Below are 25587 nucleotides of genomic sequence, written 5' to 3'. Positions count from 1 at the left end.
ATCAAAAATAGTTAAGAGCTCTAATGATGGAAACTCTGTGTTCCATTTTAGTGTCACATTCACATTGGTATTTATAATGGCAAGAAGTTATTGGGCATTAAAAATAATTTGTGAAATGTATAACAATATATAGAAATAGGCAGAGTATGGCACACACTGGCTGAATAGTGCAGGCAGAGTATGGCTAACACAGGCAGACTAGGGCAAGCAGAGTATGGGACACACAGGTAATGTAAACCAGGAAGAGTAGGGCATGCAGAGTAGGGCACATACAGGCAAAGTGCAGTGTGCAAAGTGGAATTTCAGACACAATTTGCCAGGATGCAGCATGTTTTGCCACTAATCTAGTGTAATTGCATCCACAGAGAGGAGTTCCATCTGATGCAACTGCGGTCTGCATAATTGTGCAATTGCACTGATATTTGGCCAGGGTGGCAACATTTTTAGGTGCAAGTCTGTGCCTATTGACACAACCTGTATCGAACCCTGGAATTTCCACCAGTTTGAAGGTGATGATAACCAGTGGCGGAACTACCGAGGGAACAGAGAGTGCAAGTGTAATAGGGCCCGCACCACCTGCGAGCCCGCCGGCAGTTCACGCTAGCGAAGAAACACTGAAAAAAAAAAAAATGATTCCGGAGGGGGGTGGGCGGGTCTGCTGCACAGTCTGCACCTAGCCCCGCCTCCCCATAGTTACATTACTGATGCCTACTCTAGGATTCCCCTGTGCAATGCATGCAATTCAGAACAAAAGATGGGTAGTGGATAATGAATAGCTTCAATATGCACAACAATGGTGTCCTTTTTTGCAACACCTCAATTATGAATGCATATTATGTAGTAACTACTGCTATAGGGTGACTGATCTCTGTTTTGGCTCTCTCGCCCCTAAAATATATTTTTGAAGAAAAAGCACAATATCTAAGATTTCTCATGCTTTTTCCAAAACTCACTTCAGGACATATGCTAAATATTCATAGGAACTGTCTTCATGTCCTTGTAAATAACAGAGTAGACTAACAAATTGGCATCCTCAGTAATTCTACCTCTATGTTTCCATCTACCACTTACCTTTACACTAATCATAAATTCTGGGGCATTGGCTGTCAGGGGCCTGATTCTCTCATGATCTATCCTGTGCTGTGTGTTTACTGGTATTCAGTGAAAGGAGAATATCAAAGCAGTCCAAATTGTATCATTTATTTGCTATGACACATATTTTCATGTTATGTATAGAAAATGCTTATTTTCAAATCTCAAAGGACTGTTACGGACTTCGCTAGTAACAACAAAACATTGAAAAATTGTATACATATATTGAATGGATTGGCGTAAATTTTTAGTTTTACAAATTATTTGGTGCCCTTTATGGATCACTATCTAAATTAGGTGCTTATAGCTGCGATCAGAATGAAAATATCAATTTACATGCCAAATGAGCTGCTAATTTCTGTCATCATCACCATGCCATTCAATTTAACTGAAGGTCTGCCAAAAAACAAAAGAGCCAAATGAATGTTGGTACCTAATGGTTTGGGAAATTGGGGGAGACAGAGTTTGCAGACATCTCTTCCTCAAATACTTTCCAAAATGTTTTGGACTGAAAAAAAAAAAAAAAAAAAAAAAAAAAAAAAGAAAGAAAGAAAGAAAGAAAGAAAGAAAGAAAGAGAGAGAGTGTGCTTTAACTATACATGTGTGAGCATAATTGCTATGTGCAATTAAAAAAACTATACAAGGTTTAATTTTTATGAGACTAAATAGATATTTTAATATTTAAAATGGATTGTAAGAGATAATAATCAGGTAGTACCTCATATTTTAAACAAAATAAAGTCCTTGCCAGGTAACACATTTGCATATATGTTACAAAAATAGTAAGTACAAATGTGCACATAACCAGTTATGCAGAAGATTCTGAAAGGCCACCGGAAAGCAGGAGGTTCAGCCTTGGGCACTGCATCCTAAGGGCCCCTCTTTCCTTCTCTAAACTCATTTCCTAGAGGTGGAAGAACAGAGCAGTGAGGGATTATAGGCTGAACAAACTGGTGATGCACCTCTGCATCTGGAATTGTTTCAGATTGTAGAATTTATCATTTGTGACTATAAAAGGTTGTAGATGATAAATTAGCATATACATGCATGTGTACAGTGTAGAGTCAAATATTTCATTCAGTTGAGAGGTACAGAAAAAAAGAATTTATACATTCATTTTTTTATTAGGTAAAACATCACAAAGTGATGTTAATTATGTTTTGTATGCTACGTTTTGGGTCTAATTATCTTATTTATTACACTACCTACCTTAAAATTAACAGGTTTACTTTAAATAACAGAACGTAAAATATGATGTTTATGTTGCAGATTGTTGCTCCAAAATGACAAAGGCTGAAGGCAGCAGAAGCAGACTTTAGGATTCACATGAAAAAGCTAAAAATCAAAAAGCTAAAGAAAGTTAGTGACAAACCAGAAGTCCAGCAAGAAAAGTTGTCTCAAAAACTAGTTGAAAAAAGAATCTTGAAGGAAAATATTGAACTGACCAAGTAAGTTATTAATCATTTCCTATCTTTAGATATGAGGGCTCTATAAATTACTTGGTTTTCTTAGCTGTATCCAAGCCATTACACACTGTTCCACTATGATAAAAAGAGAAGAACGATTTCATAGAATTGAATAATAATATTACTAAAGTAGAAAAGGGCATTTTAATTGGTTTTGTAGTGCAAAAATGTCATATTTCCAAACCTGGATCATTAAATGGTAAAAAGCCTGTATTTATACTGAAGGACAATTTTATCATATAATTCCATTCATTGACTTGTTTCAAATATCACCTATAAAATGCTTCATGAATATATTGATCTATACAAGCTGACAAGCTATAGTTTATTAAAGTAGCAAAACAGTGGGAACACCAGTCACCAAATTACATATCAACAGTTATTTACATGTGGAGGAACTAATTTATAAATCTTTCTGGTTCTGATAAATAAAGATCAAGCTATTTTCAAGCTTATTCACACAAACCTTGCATGTCAGTTAAATTCCAAACATTCGTTTATTATTGATTTTTAACAATGCTTAAACATTTCAGAGTAACACTAAGGGGGTTATTTACTAAACTCTGAATGCAAAAATCATGAAAAATCAGCCATAAATGTAATCTATAAAGGCTGGAGTGGCTGGATATCAATAGCTAGAACACTACTTCCTTCTTTTGCAGCTCTATTATTGGTTACCAGCCACTAACCAATCAGCGACTTGAAGGGGGGGGCATGGGACATAATTGTTAACCAACTATATTAGATACATATTTTATATTTACCCAGTTTTAGGGGGTTATTTATCAAATTCCGAATTTATCTCTACATTTATGCTACAAACTATGTTCAAATCCCCTCGGGTTTTTTATGCTTATTTATTATTACATTTTCCCTGAAAATTTGCTTTGCGGGGAAAAAAAATCAGATTTTCACGATTTTTTTCATCTGATTTTCACGAATTTCAAGATTTTTTCGGAATTTTCACCCGAAAATGAAACCCAGTGCACATCAAAAAAATCATTGGGAATTCTCCCGTAGATTTATATGCAACCTCGACAGGTCTGAGATGCCGGATTTTCAGATTCAGACTTTTCCATCCTCAGGGTTTAATAAATTTCGAAAAATTTGTGATGTTTAAAAAGTCTGATTTAATATTAAAAAAAAAAAAAAAATCAAATTTTTTAGGAATTTATTAAACCCAGTTCCATTTTTTACATTGAATAGTTCCTTCAAGTGCGGAAATAACTTCTTATGTTGAGATAGGTCTCAAATTGTTGGGGTCATGTTTGTAACAAGGCTTGTAGAAGGGTGGCCTTAAAGGATATCATAAAAAGGAAAGACATGTATACAGGTTCCTAAATTAGCCAACAGCTAAATTACTTTTTCTTATTGCTTTTAGTTACCACTGCTAATCTTAAGTGTGTGAAGCTCTTGGAGTGCATTATGGGACATGTGGTATTTATACATGCCAAAGCCAAATGATTTTAACTTTTTGTATCAGTTGCTGCTATGTGCCTTTATATAGTCACTGTGCTGTATTAAATTGATGAATACCCCAACTAAAATCCTTAGCGTGGCTGCCTGTTAAGCAAAGGATAGCATATAAAGTCCTTCACTCCTCTGCTCTACATTCATGGACGTCTTCTCCGCTCTTCTCAGAGCCACCTTCTCTTCACACCATCCACATCCACTGCCTCCTCTCGTCTCAAACCTTTCTATCTTGTTGGTCCTTACCTCTGGAATTACATCCCCTGAATTCATCCGTAAGGAATCCTCTCTTAATCCCTTCAAGAAAAAACTAATAGCCAACCTTTTGGCCCACTAGAACATTAGCCTAGTCCTGTCCCTACTGACTGTGCCTTACCTTGTGCACTTTTTCATCTCCAATTTGTACCTGTATGTTAGCCTCCCATCCACTTAGACTGTAAGCTCTACGGGGCAGGGACCTCCTTCCCACTATGTCTCTTTCCACATAGCACTTAAGCTCTTTGTCCTATGATTCTGTATATATTTATTATGTGATTTGTCTCCCCCATGTATACTTTTATATATTATATATTGTACTTTTATGCATTGTACAGCACTGCAGCTCCTTAAGTTATACATACATGAATAGAACCCGGTTTTCCACCTATAACCTAATCCTAAATTAAAAATAGCTTGTTAACATTTTTAAGCTTATTAGTATAACAATAATTCTGGTACCAAAATGCATGGAGGATTAGGAACATCAGTGAACAAAAATAGATTTGTTATTAAAATTAAAAATTTATATTCAAATTAATTCTGTAATTTACATCCAGGCATGATGGCAAGTCTTTCCTGAGGACTGGGACCTTATCAGTCTCACTCTGTCATTAAAAAAGTTTAATCTTTCATTATAAAAGTTCTTATACATCCCACTGAAAGCATCACTTTAATTAATTTAGGTAAAATGTCTCCAAAGGCCAGGCTAAATAAACTTTTTTGTAATAAGTGAAAGTTTTGAAATGTATGACAAAAAAACTCAAAGAATGGGGTCATGCGTGTTTCAGCCTATTGCCTACACCACAATTTTGAAGACATATTCCTCCGCCATATAGCACTTTCAAAAGAAATACAAATAGTGCTGTCTATTTCATCACCTCTTCATCAAATTGCCTAGAATGAAGTGCAAAGAGTTGTGCCTCGCTTTAATACAACACAACCTGCAATTAGGAAAATGCTGCTTTTGGAAGGAGCTGGAGGAGGGGAGCACGTGGGAATCCCACCAACCTTGCATATTATTCACTCTTTAAGTACAGTGCTGCCTTATGTCCAACAGCACTGCACTCTTAGGTGCCATGTGCACATGCAAGTCTAATGTATATTGGTGCTAATGGGTGTCCTTTGCAGCCTTTGAGTCAGAGATAAAGATAAAGTATAATCTCCAAATATTCACATACTCCATGCCAGATTAGAGCATCCAGGGCAATGGAACTCAGGAGTTTTGCTACCACTCTTTTTAAAACCATGGTGGCAAAAATATAGAAATTTTTTCATACTCACCGTAATTTCTATTTCCAAGTCACTTCCATGGCAGCATTCACCAACATGGGTTAATCCCGCCTATCAGGTCACTGGACAGGAAAGAGTTAACGATCGGTATAAATACCTTGCTCCTCCCAGCAATCCTCGTCTAGTAACAAGCTCCAGAAGAAGGGAGGGAAGTTGGTGAATGCTGCCATGGAAGTGACTTGGAAATAGAAATTACGGTGAGTATGAAAAAATTTCTATATTTCCCAAGTCACCCATGGCAGACAATTCACCAACATGGGATTTCCCCAAGCTTAAAGAAGGGAGGGACCATTATCGATCAACCAAAAAACTTTATTTAGCATGAACAACAGATTGCAAAATCTTTCTTCCAAACTTTGCATCTTGAGACAGCATCACATTCAGTCTGTAATGACGAATGAAGGTACAAGAAGATGTCCACCTCGCAGCCTTGCAGATGAGGTCTGGCGGGGCCTTGGCTTCCGCCGCCCAGGAAGTAGCCATGGCTCTTGTAGAGTGAGCCCTCAGGTCCTTAGGAATCTCATTGCCTGTCAACCGATAAGCTAGAGCAATGCAGGAGACAATCCAGCGGCCAATCGTAGATTTAGCTGGTGCCATACCCTTTCTAGGGCCCCTCGGAATCAGGAATAACTTGTCAGATTTTCGCCAATCCTTCGTTCGCGTCAGATAATGCGAAACGGCCCTCACCAAGTCCAAAGTATGCCATTCTCGCTCCTTGTTAGACTTTGGAGACGGGCAGAAAGAAGGTAGTGTAATTTCCAAATCGGCATGAAATTGGGAGATTACTTTTGGAAGAAACTCAAAAGATGGTCTCATAATCACTTTGTCCGGATAGACAACTGTGTCTGGCTCTTTTGCTGACAAAGCAGAAATCTCACCAACCCTGCAAGCTGAGGTAATAGCGACCAGAAACAGGACTTTCAATGTCGCATGCCAGTCCGAGGCTTTCCGCAAAGGCTCAAAAGGTGAAGACATTAAGGCTCGTAAGACAATCGTAAGGTCCCAAGGTGGAACTCTGGATTTCTTGAAAGGACACACCCTTCTCATTGCGTTGAAGAACCGGTTAACCAGAGGCTCCTCCGCCCAGGAATGACCACACAATGCAGATAATGCGGAGACTTGACCTCGCAGGGTGCTTGTGCTAAGTTTTCTCTGGAAACCCACAAACAGGAACTGAATCACCTGCTGGACAGTAGGATCTTTTGGGTCAAACTTGTGTTGTACTGCAAATTCTGCGAAACACTTCCAGACCCTGTAATATTGAGCCGAGGTAGAAGCCCTCCGAGCCTTCAATAAGAAATTCACCAGATCTTCCTGGAAACCATATTCTGCTAGCCTCTGCCTTTCAATTTCCATGCCGTCAGTGACAGGGAATCCACTCCCTCGTAGACCACTGGGCCCTGGGATAACAAATCCGGCTGAAGAGGCAGTCTCAGAGGTGGCTCCACTGCCAAACTCTGCAGGAGCGGAAACCAAGGGCGTCTCGGCCAATACGGAATTATGGCTATGACCAAGGCTTTTTCGATATCCACCTTTTTCAACACCCTCCAAATCATTGGAAAGGGCGGAAAAACATAACCAAATATCCTGCTCCAATCCTGGAGGAGTGCATCCACTGCTTCTGCCAGAGGACATGGTGCCCTGGAGAAGAACCTGCTGCACTTGTGGTTTTTGTCCGTGGCCATAAGATCGATTTCTGGCCTTCCGAACCTCTGTACTACGCCTTGAAAGGTTAGCAGACATAAACTCCATTCTCCTGGTTGCAAGGTGTTGCGACTGAGAAAGTCTGCCTCCGTATTCTGACTGCCTGGAATATGTAAGGCTGTCAGCCCTTCTAGATTTTCCTCTGCCCACGTCATTATTGGGGCCAGTTCTTTTAGCAGTCGGGCGCTTCTGGTGCCACCTTGCTTCTGCACATAAGACACAGTTGTAACATTGTCTGACTGAATCTTTACCCAGGCATGTAGAATCTTTTCTGAAAAGGCCAGCAATGCCTCTTTCACGGCCCGTAGTTCCAGAATGTTTGAGGAGACACCCTGCAGGTTCCAATGACCTTGAACACTGCGGCCTTCCAGTACTGCACCCCAGCCTCTCTCTGAAGCATCTGTCGTGATCACCACATACGGGGGGTTTGCAAGGACCACCCCCTGAGTCAAATTTCCTACAACCAGCCACCAACTTAAACTGTCTTTGGCGTCCTCTGAAACTACAATTCGTGAATTTAGTTTCAACTGTCTTGAAGCATTCTCCCTCAGGAAGAATTGTTGGAGAGGCCTCATGTGCCACCTGGCCCACTTCACCATCTGGATCGTAGATGCCATGAGACCTAGGACCGACATGCATGATCTTACTGAGACTCTTTGTTGTTCTTTGAACTGTCTTATTTGTCTCAATATATGCTGTATCTTTTCTTGAGGAAGTGAAACTATTCCTTCCTGCGTATCCAGGTGTGCACCCAAGAAGACCATCCTTTGTGACGGAAGTAAGCTGCTCTTCTCCCAGTTTATTACCCAACCGAACTGTTGGAGTACCAGGATTGTTCTGTCCCTGAATTTCAGAGCTTCCTCTCTTGATGAAGCCACCAACAGAATGTCGTCCAGGTAATGAAATATAGGCACACCTTCTACTCTTAGAAAAGCCACGACCGTGACCAGGACTTTTGTAAACGTTCTTGGGGACGTTGAGAGGCCAAAGGGAAGACAGGTAAACTGGACATGTTGACCTCTGAAAACAAATCGAAGATACTTCCGGTGTGTCTTGTGCACTGGTACATGGAAATATGCGTCCTTCAAGTCCAGATTTATTAGCCATGATTGTGGAGGAACTGCTTGTAGGATGGACGTCAGTGATTCCATTTTGAAGCGCCTGCAGTTGACAAACTGATTCAGAGGGCGTAAATCCAGTACCGGTCTGAATGCCCCCGAGGCCTTCCGGACTAGAAAGAGCTTCGAATAGAAACCTAAGCCCTGTTGGGACTTCGGAACCCATTCCACTGCCCCCGAGTTCAGGAGTTGATCTACATACTCCTGTAACACTTGGTCCGAACCTGGTACCTGCGGGACTGAAGACACCTTGAACACATTGCGAGACGGCACCCTGTGGAACTCCAACTGATATCCTTCCTGAATCACCCTCAGGACCCATTGGTCTCTGATTTTTGAGGCCCAGACCGCATAAAAGGATGTTAGACGTGCCCCCACTCTGCTGGTCTGAGCCGGCCTGATCTCATTGCTTCTTCTCCGTATGGCTTGAGCTGAAAGTAGAACTTCTCCTATTGGGAGGCCTACTTTCCCCCCTTGTGGGCTTCCAATTAGTCTGTCTTCCGGCAGTCCTTCCATATCTAGGCTGTCTTGAACCCCGAAAGGACCTGTTAATGGGGGAACTAGGCCTCCCCCCTTGACGCCTGAATCTCTTCTCCTGCGGCAAAAATACACTCTTGCCCCCGGAAGCTTTCTTAATGATGGAATCGAGTTTCTCACCGAAGAGCATCTCTCCCTCAAACGGCAACTGACATAAATTCCCCTTAGAGGCTGAATCCGCCAGCCATGGCTTCAACCACAAAGCCCTTCTTGAGGACACCGAAAGTGCCATAGTTCTTGAAGCTAGATGTACCAGATCTAGAGAGGTATCGGTCATGAAATCCACCGCTAGTTTCAATTCAGACAACATTTCACGTAACCCAGACCTTTTGACATTAGAAGAAATGGCATCTTCCAGGTTATTCAACCACACCTTCATAGCTCTTGATGTGGAGGTCATAGCTACTGCCGGTCTACAAGTTGCTCCTGCCGCTATAAACGTCTTCTTGAGGTTGGTTTCGATCCGTTTCTCCATTGGATCACGGAAAGCTGCTGCATCATCCACTGGCAGCGTCGTCTTTCTTGCCAACCTTACCACCGCAGCGTCGACTTTAGGCGGATTGTCCCACAATTTAGAGAAAGACTCCTCCACCGGATACTTTTTTGCAAACTTCCCCTGGATAACAAACTTTTTCTCTGTTCTCTTCCACTCAGAGCTGATGATTTCCTTAATTGAATCATGCACCGGGAAAGTCACCTGTCTTTTCCTGACCGATGGGAAGAATTTATCTGCTGAACTAGACTTAGGTAGCTCTTCCGAAAGACATAGCGTCTTCCTTACTGCCTTTACCAGATTCTCTATCGCTGTAGGATCAAATGCAATCTCTTCCTCAGAAAACACTTCTCCCTCCTCTGAGAGTTCTGAATGTGCGTCCCCTGGAGAATACAATTCTTCATCTGACACATCTGATAGAGACTCATATGGCAAATCTCTGACCCTCTTAGCTTTCCTCTGTACCCCAGAGGTAGAAGCAGTAGCCTCTTGCATGCCTTGTACTACAGCTTGCTTGATGATGGAGACCAGAGCATCCAATTGTGGGGCTCCTGAAGGCTGAGGGTCTGCAGACGCTACTGGGTCCGTAGCTGAAGCCGCTTTCTTTGAGAGAGTAGGCTCCCCTTTCTGCAATTCAGTTGACATATGTAGGCTGAAAATGGAAAAGACAACCATCAGCCACTAATTATCGTTCTCTCTCATTACATCCATATATCCACAGCCAGCTTACCTAGGACCTTTGGGCTGAGATCCTTTTCCAGAGCCAGGCTGATCCATAGTAACCTGTAACACATTATTCCATAAGCATAAATTCAATTACAAAAGCAAGATTCCACTGGAAAGGCACTCACAGTCTGTAGCCGAGTGAACCAACGCTCTCCAACTTCCGGCGAAGTGTACAATCACATCCAGCCAAAACGCCAGCCTTGCACACACTGCCAGCGTCTTCTTATTGCGTCACTTCCTGACGCCGTTTTCCCGCGCGTCAGTCCGGACGCGCGTCACTTCCGGGCGCGCGCGTCCATTTCCGGGCGCGCGTCTTCTTTGAGCGCGCGTCTTCCGCGTGCGTCACTTCCGGCACGCGTCACTCCGTTCGCGTCAACTCAGGCGCGCGTCTTACACGCGCTTCCGCGTCCGTACTCGACGCGCGTCCGCGTCAGTATTGGCGCGTGTGCTCTTCCATGGAACAAAACACTTTACCCAGCCTCGAATCCATCTGAAACGGCTGATCCTCTGGACTGCTTCATCCTCCTCTCTACCTTTAGGAGGGAATTCTTACAGCAGCTCCAGCACACAACCCTGCCCAACGGGTTCTTCTCACCACAACCCGTATAGGGTGCACTTGGAGGCATCAGAGGGGAGAGAGAGAGAGAGAGAGAGAGAGAGACCCACTCTGGTATGGTAAGCTTAGCAGCCTTTTAGCCATCTGTAGCAGCCTGTAGCAGTCTGTAGCAGCCTGTCGTGACCTGGACAGGAAAAAAGACGAGGATTGCTGGGAGGAGCAAGGTATTTATACCGATCGTTAACTCTTTCCTGTCCAGTGACCTGATAGGCGGGATTAACCCATGTTGGTGAATTGTCTGCCATGGGTGACTTGGGAAAAATAAATCTCAGATCACTTCCCATTAATGTTGGAGTGTTTATGACATACTGTAAATGGTAAGCTATCACAATGTTTGCACGCTGTTTTGTGATTGTGGACCTCTGCATTTGTGATATCTGCTATGGACTTTAATTCCACTGTATTTTGTTGTCGGACAAGGAATATATCCATGCTGTGCTACAGCCTATCATAATGATGTAAGTATAATGTTTATAACACATTTATGATCATTATTTAAGGTTGAAATTGAATAGTGCAGAGAAACGAATGAATGCACTTGGTGGAGAGCAAGAACGTTGCACAAATATAGCAATGAACCTAGAAGGCACATATTAGAATATAGTTGGGGATCCGCTTCTAAGTGTAGGTGCTGTGGCTTATCTGGGTTCATTTACTCCAAAGCTTAGACAAGTTAGTAAGAGTTAATAAAGCAGGCCAAGGTATCATGAAAAAACATTCTGACACTTACAACAGGACTCTGCTCCATATGGTTCAGAATCAGCCAGACATCTAGCAATGCCCTACTCTAAGCCACTGCTGATAACAGTGCCAGGTGGGGGAGTGGAAGCCCATGGAGGGGGATTTTAGAGTTCAAACAAAACCCCTCATTGGTGATGTGGAGATCACACTATAACCTAAATGCTGTGTGCAATTTCAGATCTAAATTGTTTTTTGCCCATTTTTGTCCTATACTTTCAGCAACACTGTGACCCTGCTCTAAGCTGCGTTCTCTACAATTGTGCTGGATGCATGAAAATACAAACACTTGTTCTTGCAGTTTGATGAAAATCAGGTGGAAGTTGCATCGAGTATTTTCATGGTGGCAGTTATATTAGGTCCAGAGTCCAGGCATTCAAAATGATCTGATTTACTGGGTAGTAGGTCTTTGATGCAGTTAGCTGTGGGAACCCTATCAATAGTTATAGACAGGAAAGTATGTTGGCACGCATGTTGACGTGCAAGACCATATTTTGCCACAAATACCTTAATGATTTGCATTAATGTGATTCTGTATAAGACCAACCATAAAACACAAGCCCCTATATGTAATAAAAAGGGCACCAAGTTTGCCCAGGAGCAGTAACCCATAGCAACCAATAAGATATTTGCTTTTAAACAGGTGACCAGTAAATACTACCTGCTGATTGGTTGCTATGGGTTACTGCCCCTGGGCAAACTTAGTGCCTTTTATTACATATCCCCAATTATGTTTAATTGTTAATCTTGGTGTGTATTATTTCATATGGGGACCACCCAACCTACTTTTTAGCCACTGGGTCCTAAAGCTAAACAAGGATCCAAATCTCTTCCAACTCAAAGGTAATACTAACACTACAAACTAAGGCCGACAATATTATACATAGGACCAAGTGCCATTTATCTTCAGATTGCAACATCAATGTACTGTAAGTGCAATTTCCTGACATTAGGTTAAATAAATGGGTACATTTGCCCTTTAAAATAAACCAAAATGTATCCTCAAACAGGACCAGGTAAGTAGCAGAAGTGGAATGAATTATTATCTTCATGTGAGGGAATACTCGCAATGTACTTCGGTGAGTACTTAAAGAATAGATACAAAACCCTGAGGTAGAGAATTATTATACTGAGATTATTTGTATTTTAGGATACCTGCTACTATTGTGCATGACTGTAGTTTTCATATCACTCAAAAGTATTTAATTCCTATCTATAGGAAATTCTCAAAGACTCGTTTAAAATGTGTAAAAAAAACACATTCCTGTTTCTGATGGATTTGCACTCTCAAGCACCTTAGTAAATCCTGTGAAAATAATGGAATGGCAATTTCATAGGCTGCCAAAAGATAAGTATGACACCTATTGTGGAATGAATTCAATAGACTGTGTTGAAAAACAGATTATATAAATTTGGAAAGAAACATGCAAATATGATTTTCTGTTTCAGCTTCTCTGGAGAAAATGCTATTATTGTCACGTCTGCCCAGCTCTGGCCTCTCATGATCGACCATCAAGGTCAAGCAAGTAAGTGGATAAAAAAATTGGAAAAACTGAATGTTTGTAAAGCTTCAGATACAGACTATCTTAGGACAGTTGGGAACAGTATCCAGGTACTATACAGTGTTATAGAAGATTTTCCTCCCGGTTTACAATATTATATATTCAAGAAAGTATTCAGTCACTGTTGGCAACCAAACCCCTGAAAGCAGATTTGCATAAACAAAATGTGGTTAATTCTTAACACGTTATACTGTTTAAGTTATAATTACCTTGTTAGTCTCTGTCATCTTGTCTAGCTTTTTATTATGATTTATGACCCCAAGGCACCTGTTCTGCACTCATCTCATGGCTTTCTGCCTATTCCTGTAATATATGAAATATTATGAGCAATTGCATGCATGGATGTTAAAATTATGATTTTGTGCCATTTTCATTGGGTTTTCTACTTAAGGAATTGGTATTTACATTGATGGTTTAAAATATCTTCCTATAACTATATCCTAAATATTCACTTCACTTTATTTACCAGCACATAGTTAATAATTAAGTTTTATTTTTTTCCTAAAATATTAGAATCCAAACTACTTCTTTTCCATGGTCATTTATTTTTATTTTTAATATTTATTTTTTTTATTGTGAAGTAAACAAATAATTTTTCCCCATTTGCCGCTCTCCTTTCATATCTCCATTAGGGCTCTTACAGACGAGCGTTTTTACCTGCGCTCCGTTTTTCTGCGTTCAGCCGCAGGCGAGCGCAGGGATAGACGCATTACATTTTTTCCAATGGGGCTGTACTCACATAGGCGCGTGTAGGCGCCGAACGCAGGAAAAATGCAGCATGTTGCGTCTCAACCTGCGTTTGTCGCCTACACGCGCCTGTGTGAGTACAGCCCCATTGGAAAAAATGTAATGCGTCTATCCCTGCGCTCCCCTGCGACTGAACGCAGAAAAACGGAACGCAGGGGAGCGCAGGTAAAAACGCTCCTCTGTAAGAGCCCTAAATAGGACTGTGCGTGGTAGAATACCTGTTTTTTATGCAACCAAAACTTACCCCCAAGCCAAGAATTCAAGAATAAGCACCTGCTTTGAGGCCACTGGGAGCAACATCCAAGGGTTGGCGAGTACTGTTATAGAGTATTGAGTGGTTTTCCATATCTCTCACACTGGCAATAAATATTCTCCATAGTTCTTCCTCTTGTTTATTGTGGTGGAGGGCAGACCTGTGCTTATTGCCAACTATAAGGCAGATGGTAAGTATAGGGCTCTATTGCACTGGTGATCCCTAACTTGCATGTCTCAGCTGATGCACAATTTAGCAGGTGGGAGGGTAACACATATTCCACGCCAAACTACACTTCATGTCTGATGGTGGGCATTTTTTTTCCATTTGCATGCTGCGCTGCACTAAGTACATGAACCCAACTATGTTTTTTTAGCCACAATACAACATTCTTTTCCAGAAATCCAGCATAATCGCTCCAACCAAAGTCACAACATGTTGTATCATATATTGGAGACAATGTAATTTGTGCTATTAAGTAAACTGCTTACAAATGGGCACAGCATGAGTCTGAAGGGTAATGGGAGGCAGTGAGATGGGACGTTGACATTATCATGCCCTACAATGTTGTGTTGCATCACCTATAGATGCAATGCACAAAAGGATTTTTGTACCTACCCCTTAGATAAGGAAAGAGTTAAGTGCAGAGTCCTTGTGCCTTGCACCTCATGTACCAAAATAAATGCCACTGGTAAACTGATTGCATTGCATTAGCATAAATAGCAACAAGTGGACACAAAAGCATTGTATATGGTATTTTAAAAGGAATAGTTACCACTGGTTTGGTCTAAGCATTAATTACATGAATGTCAATCTTGAAGATTTTTTACCGTAACTAGCCACTAAAGATTTTTAGGTGTGAGATTGTTGGATATTTGTACGTGTCAATTAATAAAACCATTTGAAATACATGGTAGGCAACAACACAGATTTTAAATTAAAAATACTTACACTTTGACATAAGCTCACTCAGTTGTGCCAATGTAAAAAGGTGCCTAAAAACTATCAAATGTTTTTACATAGTGAGTGGTGCACAGATTCAATGCAAAGCAGAGGGGCCTCAAGTCCTACTGAATGAGTTAAAAGGTTGTATATTTTCCTTTTAAATTTGAGTCTGAAATGCTGTCTATGCCATAATTAACATGTAACGACCAATGCCAGTCACGCTAAGATGTATATATGTTTGTCATTTTTATAGTACCATACAACTATATATTTTATAGTAATACTTGTATGGAAGTGTTGTACATTTTTTTCCAACACATTGCAAGCGTGAAGCAACATTGCAATACGTACACAAAGAAAGGGGGCATTTGTTAAGAGACAATACTTGCTCCAAGATCTTACAGACTCAATTATCTAAATATTGTATGCACTAAAGCATTTACAATTGGAAAGGGGATTCATCTGTTTGATGGCCTGTGCTCCTCAAAGAACAAATTTTACTGCATGTACTGATGCTTCAGCTTTTAGGTTATTCCATGAAAATGGAAAACTCAAAAGCATATTCCCATGATTTCTGCTGTTTTATATAATATCCTTGTGAATATTTCCAGTGCACTCTTAAAACGAGCCCTTACTGTTTATCCTTATGATGTCTGAGATAAGCCATGGGCCCATTTAGTATTGATACAGAAGAGTTTCAGCTATGTTACTGTTAACCCAACTTTTATTAAGAAAAAATACGGGGAAGGCTAAAGTATTGACATGGCTAAATACAGACATATTGGAAGTTGCTTTTATTCAGGAAGAATGCCTGGGAAAGCCTCAAGGATTTTAAAATGAAAGGAAAATATCACAAAAACACCCTCAAGTGCAAAAACAAAAAGAACCCTGTTTGTTTCATCCCCTGGAGTCAGCTGGCTCAGTGAGAAAATGATATTTTTATTTTTCATTCAACCCTTTTCAGAAGCATTACAAGGAACTGCCAACCTTGTGGAATTCTTTTACACTAAAAGTCAGTAATTACATATTATTAGGTAAACTTTAACATTCCAGACTGTGTATATATGCATCAATTACACAAAGTGAATAGAAAATTAAATGTTTGTGGGCTAATTTATTTTTCTGCTTTTTGGGGGATTGCTGATATATATATATATATATATTTTTATTATTATCCGGTTCCCATTCACCGTGTTGTAAAGGTAGCACTCGCAGGGCTTATGAATACAATAACTAGTTTATATTGTAAACCACTAAGCCAGTTATTGTATTCCTTAGCCCTGTGAGTGCTACCTTTACAACAAGAGATATATATTGTGAGGGGGGGGGGGCCACAGCGGGATTGTTAGCATAAATGCAGGCCACTCCAAGGTGAAAACAAAAACAGTCCGTTTATTTTGAACACAAAGAGCTTCCAGCAGCAGTCAAAATGCAACAGAAAGAAAAACAGCTTCATTCAGCAACATAAAGTCCAGCAATAAACAAAATAGCTTACTTCAGTGTTTTTAAGTTTTCAGTACCCCCAAGGTACTATCCAGGCTTGGTCTGTGGGGAAAACACCAGGAAAATATCCCCCAGGTCTCTGAAAGTACAGCCATTCCAACCCAACAGCCCAGCAGCCCTCCTGTGCAGCTCCTTCTCTCACACACTGCACACCTGCTGCTGACTCCCTTAAACACCCCTTGGCTGTCCAGCCCACCTTCTGGCTGCTTAACCATCTGGTGTTTCTTAAAGGGAACATTCTTAAATGGATCGGTCAGAACCTAAAAACTGGGGATACATATCTGCCATCCACTATAAATCCGTCCGGCTTGTACAATATATATATATATATATATATATATATATATATATATATATATATATATATATATATATATATATATATATATATATATATATATATATATATATATATATATATATATATATACATACATGCACACAAAATCGTTACATGCTTCATGCACTCATATGGGTTATTGCCTGGTGCTAACAGAATATATGTATAAAAATTGAATGAATGCTCTTGCACAACAGGGTCCTGCAAAAAATGGTTATTTATTATTTAGCAAATCAACGTTTTGACCCTAACTGGGGACTTTATCAAGATGAGGGCCCCAGTGAGGGTCGAAACACCGATTTGCTAAATAATAACCATTTTTTGCAAGACCCTGTTGTGCAACAGCCATCATTCAATTTATATATATATATATATATATATATATATATATATATATATATATATATATATATATATATATATATATATATATATATATATATATATATATAAATTGAATGATGGCTGTTGCACAACAGGGTCTTGCAAAAAATGGAAAAAGGCAAGCACTCACAGGTCTTAAGCTGCAAAAAATCGGTGCAATACACAGTGAAGACCAAACATTTAAACCCCAAGTGGGGGGAGAACAAACGTGATGATGTCATCAGGTGTCAAGGGGCATGAAAAATAGTATACAGCACAAAGAAAAATGAAGCCAGAACAGACAATAAAAATAGAATAAAAATAAAATAATATTGCCCACATGCAATCAGTGGTCTCATATAGAAATTACATGGTTATTAAGTGAAAATAAATGCATAAACTCAAAACACAGCATAATAGATGAGTAATCATTAACATAGTGTGATCCCCACACTGTTCCACAAGCTGGGCATCACATCCAGTTGAAAGATACAAAATAAAAAGTTCAAGTCAGGTGTTCCGGTTATTAATGTTACTTAATTACCAAGCAAGGACAGATTGTTACAATGTAGTATGTCCTTGCTTGGTGATTAAGTCACATTAATAACCGGAACATCTGACTTGAACTTTTTATTTCGTATCTTTCAACTGGATTTTTTTTTTATCATATTATCAATATATTTAAGACAGAGACATTTTGTGCATACTGCTACTGAAAAATGCCTTACCCTTTAAACAACACAGGGATTGTTTGTCCATATATTGCAATATATTTAAGCTGGCCAACTACGTCAAAGTCATTCCTGGTATGGCCAGTCCTATGCTCAATTTTATCTGATTCATTAAGAATTCTATTGCTTCATTATACATTTTACAAAGGGACTAAGTTTTACCTGCAACTTACTTGCTGCTTTCAAAGTAAAACTATAAAAAAAATATATTGCAATACATGGACAAACAATCCCTGTTTTGTTTAAAGGGTAAGGCATTTTTCAGTAGCAGTATGCACAAAATGTCTCTGTCTTAAATATATTGATAATGGGTTGAGTGCAGAGGAATCTTGTATTTGTCTATACACAATATATAGATAGATATGCTTAGTAATTATTATGTATTCTACCTATTGTTATGAGAATCATATTAAACTTTTTTTTTTACTGAATAGTCTTTTAAAAGCCGCATGTAATAAATTTTAAATTATTTAACTTGACAAAGTACAAATGAATACCACTGTGCAAAAAAAGTACTTTGCTTTCCTATAATTTCCAATATAGTTGACGAGAAGACATGAAATATCGTCCAATCGGTCAGGGTCAGGGTGCCAGTGTTGGACCTCATTATCTACTATGTTCCTTTATATCTGTTATGTTATGCAGCACTTAACTTGGGGACTGTGAAAGGGTGGCTGGTTGCTTGGGATAAAGTTTGCAGTAGGGATTAATTCAGTTTCTTTTTGCAGATTACCTGAGGGCTTGTCTTTCAGTCTCTCTCTCCTGTTGGCCTTTTACTATAGGAAACAGCTATGGCAGATTGTGTCATCAGGAAACCACATTCTAATATGAACATTTTCACAGTAAGATACATATACCGTACATGCAACATAAATATATATATATATATATATATATATATATATATATATATATATATATATATATATATATATATATATATATGAACAGCGCTTGGTCGGTGCACCCAGAGCACAAAATGGATGCCTAGGTGCTGGAACTTCAAAATCAATAGTGAGAAAGTAACAAAAGAGTCTGCACACACAGGTCTTATGTGAGAGAAAAAAATGGTTGTTTATTCAACGTTTCGGCTCAGCTACATGAGCTGTCCTCAGGAAGTGAGGACAGCTCATGTAGCTGAGCCGAAACGTTGAATAAAAGACCATTTTTTTCTCTCACATAAGACCTGTGTGTGCGGACTCTTTTGTTAATATATATATATATATATATATATATATATATATATATATATATATATATATATATATAAAAGGTATGGGTATCGGCACTCACGATATCGTGGTCATGGATGCCTGGGTGCTGTCCTCCAAGAAGATACAACAATAATTAAGTTATAGATTTTAGAGAGTGCACAAGGGAATATACAATCATGAAAGCATGCTGTGCTTGAAAGGTATAAAAATAACAAGTAGATTCCACTGTGTGATCTGCCATGGATGGCTTTGCTGTGTCAATTATATATTTCACAGGATACAAGCAATTGTACAAAATGCAAAAAGGAAAGGTTGTGGGTGCACTCCATGGCTAAATAAAAATGTACTAAAATATAGTGGAAGTGCTACTGATCTGGCCAAATTAACTACAAACATAGAGAAAAAGAAGAATTTCAATCAAGCAGTGTGGAAATCTGTAAACATGGACTAGAACTATAAAAAGTGAAATGGTACTACCATTTAGTTGTGAACCTGCAAATTGCTTGAAACTCACTCCCAGAGTACCTGCTGTGCTTTTTACAGTTTATCCATCTGCCATGTCATTTAATTTCTAATATCCCATCCTACCTATGTAGCTATCTGATTTTCTTCCACTTTAAAAATGACTTTTAAAACCTTTTAAACTTTTAAATGTCTGCGGCGTTCCTCCGCCCCTACTGCGCATGTCCGTATTTGCTTCCGCTTTCGTCACCGCTAGGAACGATGCGGACATTTCAGACCAATATATCTTTTATCAAAGAACCATAAAATGTTTTCCGCACGTTACCCTTTATTGTCCAAAGGAGGAATTCCAGAAGCAACAATATTTTTTATGGTTGAAATATAATATATGTGTTTGTGAGTATAATCTACCACCAGAGATATCGCTACCTACTCTAAAAAAAACGTTTTTTAAAAACACAGTTCACTATAACTGATGGTGTATGAGTATGTTTGGAATCAATTCCCCTGCACTTTAAGGTTAAGTGGGGAATATAACACTGATAAGGTGTGAATTTTACAAAGAACGCTACACTATTTTTTCTTGTTTTTTTCTCAATTCCCTTTTTAAGGTACGATCAGAAACACCTTTTGGAAAATTTTATTTTTTTGGAGGTTGAAGAGAACCTACACGTTACTGAACTGGGGATCACACTTGGTTTGGGACATTGTATTTTTGAATCTATAACAAAAAAAAAGGAAAGCTGTGTTCACCACTATATTATTAAAAACTATAAGAAAGGAGTACAAAATGACTGTGACCAATAATATTCATACAGGAAATGAAAAGGGCAGTGCCGGAAATAGGGGTAGGCAGAAGAGGCATCTGCCTAGGAAGCAATGATGGGGGAGCGCTGGGCAGGTACCTGTTTTATGGGTCTTCTGCCTATCCATGGTCCTCTAAACAATCCCATTTCTGTTAAGAGGAGAGCCTTTTTTGGTAGCTTATTGCACCAAATGTCTTAATACCCTTAGCTAATTGAGTGCAGAGGGCCTCTTGTTTATCTGTCTAGAGGGAATATTTAAAACAATATTAACACAAAATGTTCTTTATGTGCATAGATGCATACATGCATGAAAAAATATGTATGCATGTTATTCATTTTGCCATTTATATAGCGTTATTACGTTTTGTTTACTGAGAAACCAGCAATATAATATTGTTGAGAATAATCCCAGTCCTATATTGTCATTTTCTTCTTATTGCTTTCAGTGCATCATTATACTGCAATGTCTAATCACTGTGACCTTATGCTTATTAATATTATTCTTTCAGCACAGGTTTATTTTGGTTCTCTTTCACCACATGACCTCGAAGGGAATAAAATCAAAGGCCACCAGCACTGTACTGAGCAAAAAGAATCAATAAAGCAAACAACTGACAAATCGCTCATATTAAGCCCTTTTGACAGCTACCAGCTCTTTGCACATATTAGATTCATAGTGGTGACACCAATTTAATATAGATTATTTTGCTTCCTATTTAATGGCACTGCATTAAATACATTGAGAACATAAAGTCGGAGCAATTGCATTTTTTGACTAACAAATGTGTCCTTCTAGAGAGTTTTCCAACGTTTCCTTGTCACAACACATAAACACATCATTTTAAATTGGCAGTTTTTCCTTGAATTATCAGTGTTATGTGCTTATTTTGATTCTCCTTTCGCCTCTTCCTTTTTTATCTTGCAAGTTTGGAGCACTGGTGCTAATAGAAAATATCTCTGAAGAACTAGATCCAATTTTGGAGCCTGTGTTGCTAAGACAGACATTTAAGCAAAGCGGAATGGAATATATTTGTCTCAGAGAAGCTGTAATTCATTACAGCAGGGATTTTATACTCTACATGACCACCCGTCTCCGAAATCCTCATTACCTGCCTGAAGTGTCTGTCAAAGTATGTTTTCCTTGTTCTTGCCACTGAACGAGGAAATGATAGGAATTAGGATAACTGGTAGAAATGTAAATACGCTGGGGATAATGAATGAGGTCTTGTGAAGTTATAATTGGTCTGTGGAATTGTTTTCCCATTTCTAATAGTATTATTCTCATATTTATGGGCATGTCAGAATAATGCAGCTGTGCACTAGCACAGGGAGGAGGATACTGGATTTTTCCTAATTACATTTTATAGCATGTTGAAATAAGAGCTGTTTTCCCTAATCATTGCTTTTTAGCATCACAGGAATAAAATTATGGTTCAATGGACAATCAAGATCATTTTTTCTGTTAACAGGATACTTAGGATCTACTTAAATAGTTAGGAAGACTATGATTATTTACTTTATCATATAGCTCCCACAAGAGCAGTTCAGGTATGAGACCTGTTATCCAGACAGTGAGGGACCTGAGGTTTTCCGGATAATGGATCTTTCTGTAATTTGGATCTTCATACCTTAAGTGGGAAATGCTTAATATGTACTATTAGTTCAGTATATTCTCTGATTGGTAAACAGCTTTGAAGAAGAAACTGAAATGTTCTGAAAGCTTGCTGTGATTACCATCTTAGTTAGCCAATAAAGGTATCACCTTTACACCACTTTTGCATACCTCCCAACTGCCCGGTTTTCTGCGAGACAGCCCCAATTTTGACAGCTCAGCTCACAGTCCTGGGGTTCTTACTGAAATGTTCAGAGTTTCTCTTTGATCTGCACTGACACCATTTATAACAAATAAATCATGGCACTACTTTCAGAAATATGTAAAATCTTCATATCTTGCCAAATTTTGTAAAATGTACATGATAATTAGGGGTGTGACCATAAATAGGCATGGTCAAATGTTTTTCAATGAGCTACGCGAGGCTGATATTTGAGTCCCTCTTTATATTTTTCAAATGTTGGGAGATATGCTTTTGTTATGCTTTATATCACTTTTTCAACTGGCTAACAGTGATGAGCAAAACTTTTCGCCAGGTTTTGCTGCGAAAAAGACGACCATAGACTCCAATGGGTGAATAAAATTGTTGCGAGTCAAAAAAATTGCCGGGCATAGAGTTCAATGCATTTGGCAAATTTTTGGCCGTTTCTCATTTTTTTCCGCGAACGGGTAAAATTCGCCCATCACTACTGGCTATCACAGTACAATAAAATTTACCTGCGTAATGACTATAAGCCTAAAATCATATTGCAGTTTTCCATGTAATATGAAAGTATAGCATGAAACTACAGGTATGGGATCTGTTATCTGGAAACCCATTATCCAGAAAGCTCTGAATTACAGAAAGGCCATTTCCCATAGACTCCATTATATCCAAGTAATCCAATTTTTTTGTAAAAAATATCCAAAAAACCCCAACATTCTGAATAATAGCTTTTATAAATATGCACAGAATACACTCTAAAACAGCTAAAGGGAAATGTTCTGTGCACATGCAGTACAAGCCTTACAGTTTTATTGACTTTGTAAGAGGAGTGAACAGAAGATAGATATAACCCAGAGATAAGTTATATTATCCTTTTGAAATAACCACCATGATCACCAAGCTGCACACAGATGTATTCCATACACTACAGTTTTAGCTTAATGAGAATGCATAACATTAGCAAAGATTACAACAGGGAGAAGTATATTTCAGTTATAATGGGTTTATTCAATACAACAAATTAAGGGTGGCATTTCTATTGGTGTATCCGATATGATGAACTACAATACATACAGTGGAAATGCCTACTAGAATATGATCATAGATCATAAGACACTTCTAGAAAGTCCAACTACAAGACCTGCACTAATAACATATATTGCATTTAATCTACAGTAGTGAAAATAATTATTGAACATGTCAACGTGTTTCTTAGTTAATTTCTAATGGGGCTATTGACATGAAATTTATACCAGATGTCGGTAACAACCCAAGTAATCTACACATACAAAGAACTCAAAACAAATAAGCAATGATGAGGAAATCTGTCCCGTTCAGAAAAAAATTCACAAAACCGAGTAAATATGTGAAACGGCAAAAAAGTCGCTAAACACATTGAAGTCAATGGGTGTCAATTTTTTTTTTACGTGTGAGAAATTTGTACGGGTGCAACAATTTTTTCTCACTTCAAATGCATTAAAGTCAATAGGCGTTTTTCTGGTACTGGCAGACTTCATATACTGTAATTGAAGGAAAGATGAATGGAGAAATGTTCCTGGACATTCTTGATAAGAATCTGCTGCCATCTACCAGGATGCTGAAGATAAGACAAGGGTGGACATTTCAGCAAGACAATAATTCCAAACACACAGCCAAGGAAACTCTCAATTGGTTTCAGAGAAAGAAAATAAAACTGCTAGATTGGTCCCGTCAATCACCCGACTTGCATGTAATTGAAAATCTATGGGAAGAACTGAAGATCAGAGTTCAAAGAAGACACCTCTCGAACCTTCAAGATTTGAAGACAGTTTGTGTGGAGGAATGGGCCAAAATCACACCTGAGCAATACATGCAACTAGTTTCTCCATACAGGAGGTGTCTTGAAGCTGTCATTAACAACAAAGACTGGTCTACTAAGTATTAAATACATTTCAGTAAGCATGTTCCATACTTATTCCCTGTTTTATTCCACTTTACTACACATAACTAATTTATGGTCTTATTTGTTTTGAGTTCTTTGAATGTGTAGATTACTTGGGTTGTTACCGACATCTGGTATACATTTCATGTCAATAGCTCCTTTAGAAATACATTTACTGAGAAAAACGTTGACATGTTCAATACTTATTTTCCCTGCTGTATTCAGCCAAGCAGTCTACATTTATTAGACATGCCCATGATTATTTTAAGTGATCTGGTAGCCTAATAACAGATTCTTTACCACTGGGTTACTTGGCTTTCAATAGGCTTTGTCCTATTAGATATTTGTGTTTCTTATCAAGAAAGCCATAGCAATGTCTGTATTAATTCTCCCAAACAATGTATGTTTCACTAAATCTACCTACCAATTTAGCATAAAATCAGCAAAATAAATGTTCGGATGGTATTATTTATGACCTTTCTACAATGAATTTACAGGAAAATATTCATAATAATAATAATACTGCATTTTTACTTTGCTCAGAACCCAAAAAGACACAGCAGAAAACCTGTTTGTTAAATAAACTTAATTATTGCCCATACAGGCTTCTACAGCAGTTGCTTGTTAAAAAAGCTGACAAAGCCTCAAGATGTTTATAATCTAAAGAAGATCACATTTAGGGGCACATTATCTAAAAATCAGTTTTGTCTGGTCAGGCTTTGTCATAAAAAAATCAGAAAAACTTGCAGGGAAAAAAGTGAGCCTTTTTCAGGATTTATTATGCAACAAAACTGTGACAAATCTGAATCCAAATATACTCCAGTTAAGACTTGCCAAAGACATGGAGAAGTCCCTGTTACCATTGGAAGATGTTTCTTGCCTTCATGATATTCAAGGGTTTTGGGCATTTTGACGCAGGTTTTTGAAAAAGCTTTAAAAAAGTTTCTGAAAAAGCCGTGGTTTTTGAGTGATAAAATTGAAAAAGTTGCACGATTCGAAATGTTGCAAAATTTTGTCAATTTCCCACACATGCTATATTCATTCGGATTCTGTAGTAAGTTAAGGGAATTTGTGGTTGAAAGTTTGGTAAAAAATGTTTTAATAAATAACCCCATTAATAAAGTACCTATGGTCCTGACAGATGTATTTGTGCATTAAACCAGACAAAATGATGAATGGGGCAAATTAAGTTATATGATAATTCTGGGGATTTATGAATTCATAATAAAACAAACCACATATTATGATGATGATGATTTGATGCTTCCACATTTTCTAACCCCTACAGTGTGTTTAGTTTGGATCCTAGTTTATTTTAACATATTATTTTATATATCTTTATGGAGACAGCAAACACTTATTTATTCTGTAACTTTTATGGAGGTAGTGAATTTAAAGAACACACAAGCATCTGA

At 38.5% G+C, this 25587-nt stretch overlaps 1 pseudogene; it reads left to right on the top strand.

The window, feature by feature from the left end:
- Positions 1–25587, top strand: part of LOC108712383 — a 613424-nt pseudogene that overhangs the window by 532938 nt on the left and 54899 nt on the right.

The sequence above is a fragment of the Xenopus laevis genome, chromosome 3S (genome assembly GCF_017654675.1).
Source record: "Xenopus laevis strain J_2021 chromosome 3S, Xenopus_laevis_v10.1, whole genome shotgun sequence".
Taxonomy (NCBI): Eukaryota; Metazoa; Chordata; class Amphibia; order Anura; family Pipidae; genus Xenopus; species Xenopus laevis.
Note: the sequence above shows the minus strand (reverse complement) of the source record. Positions and strands in the feature narration are given on the sequence as shown.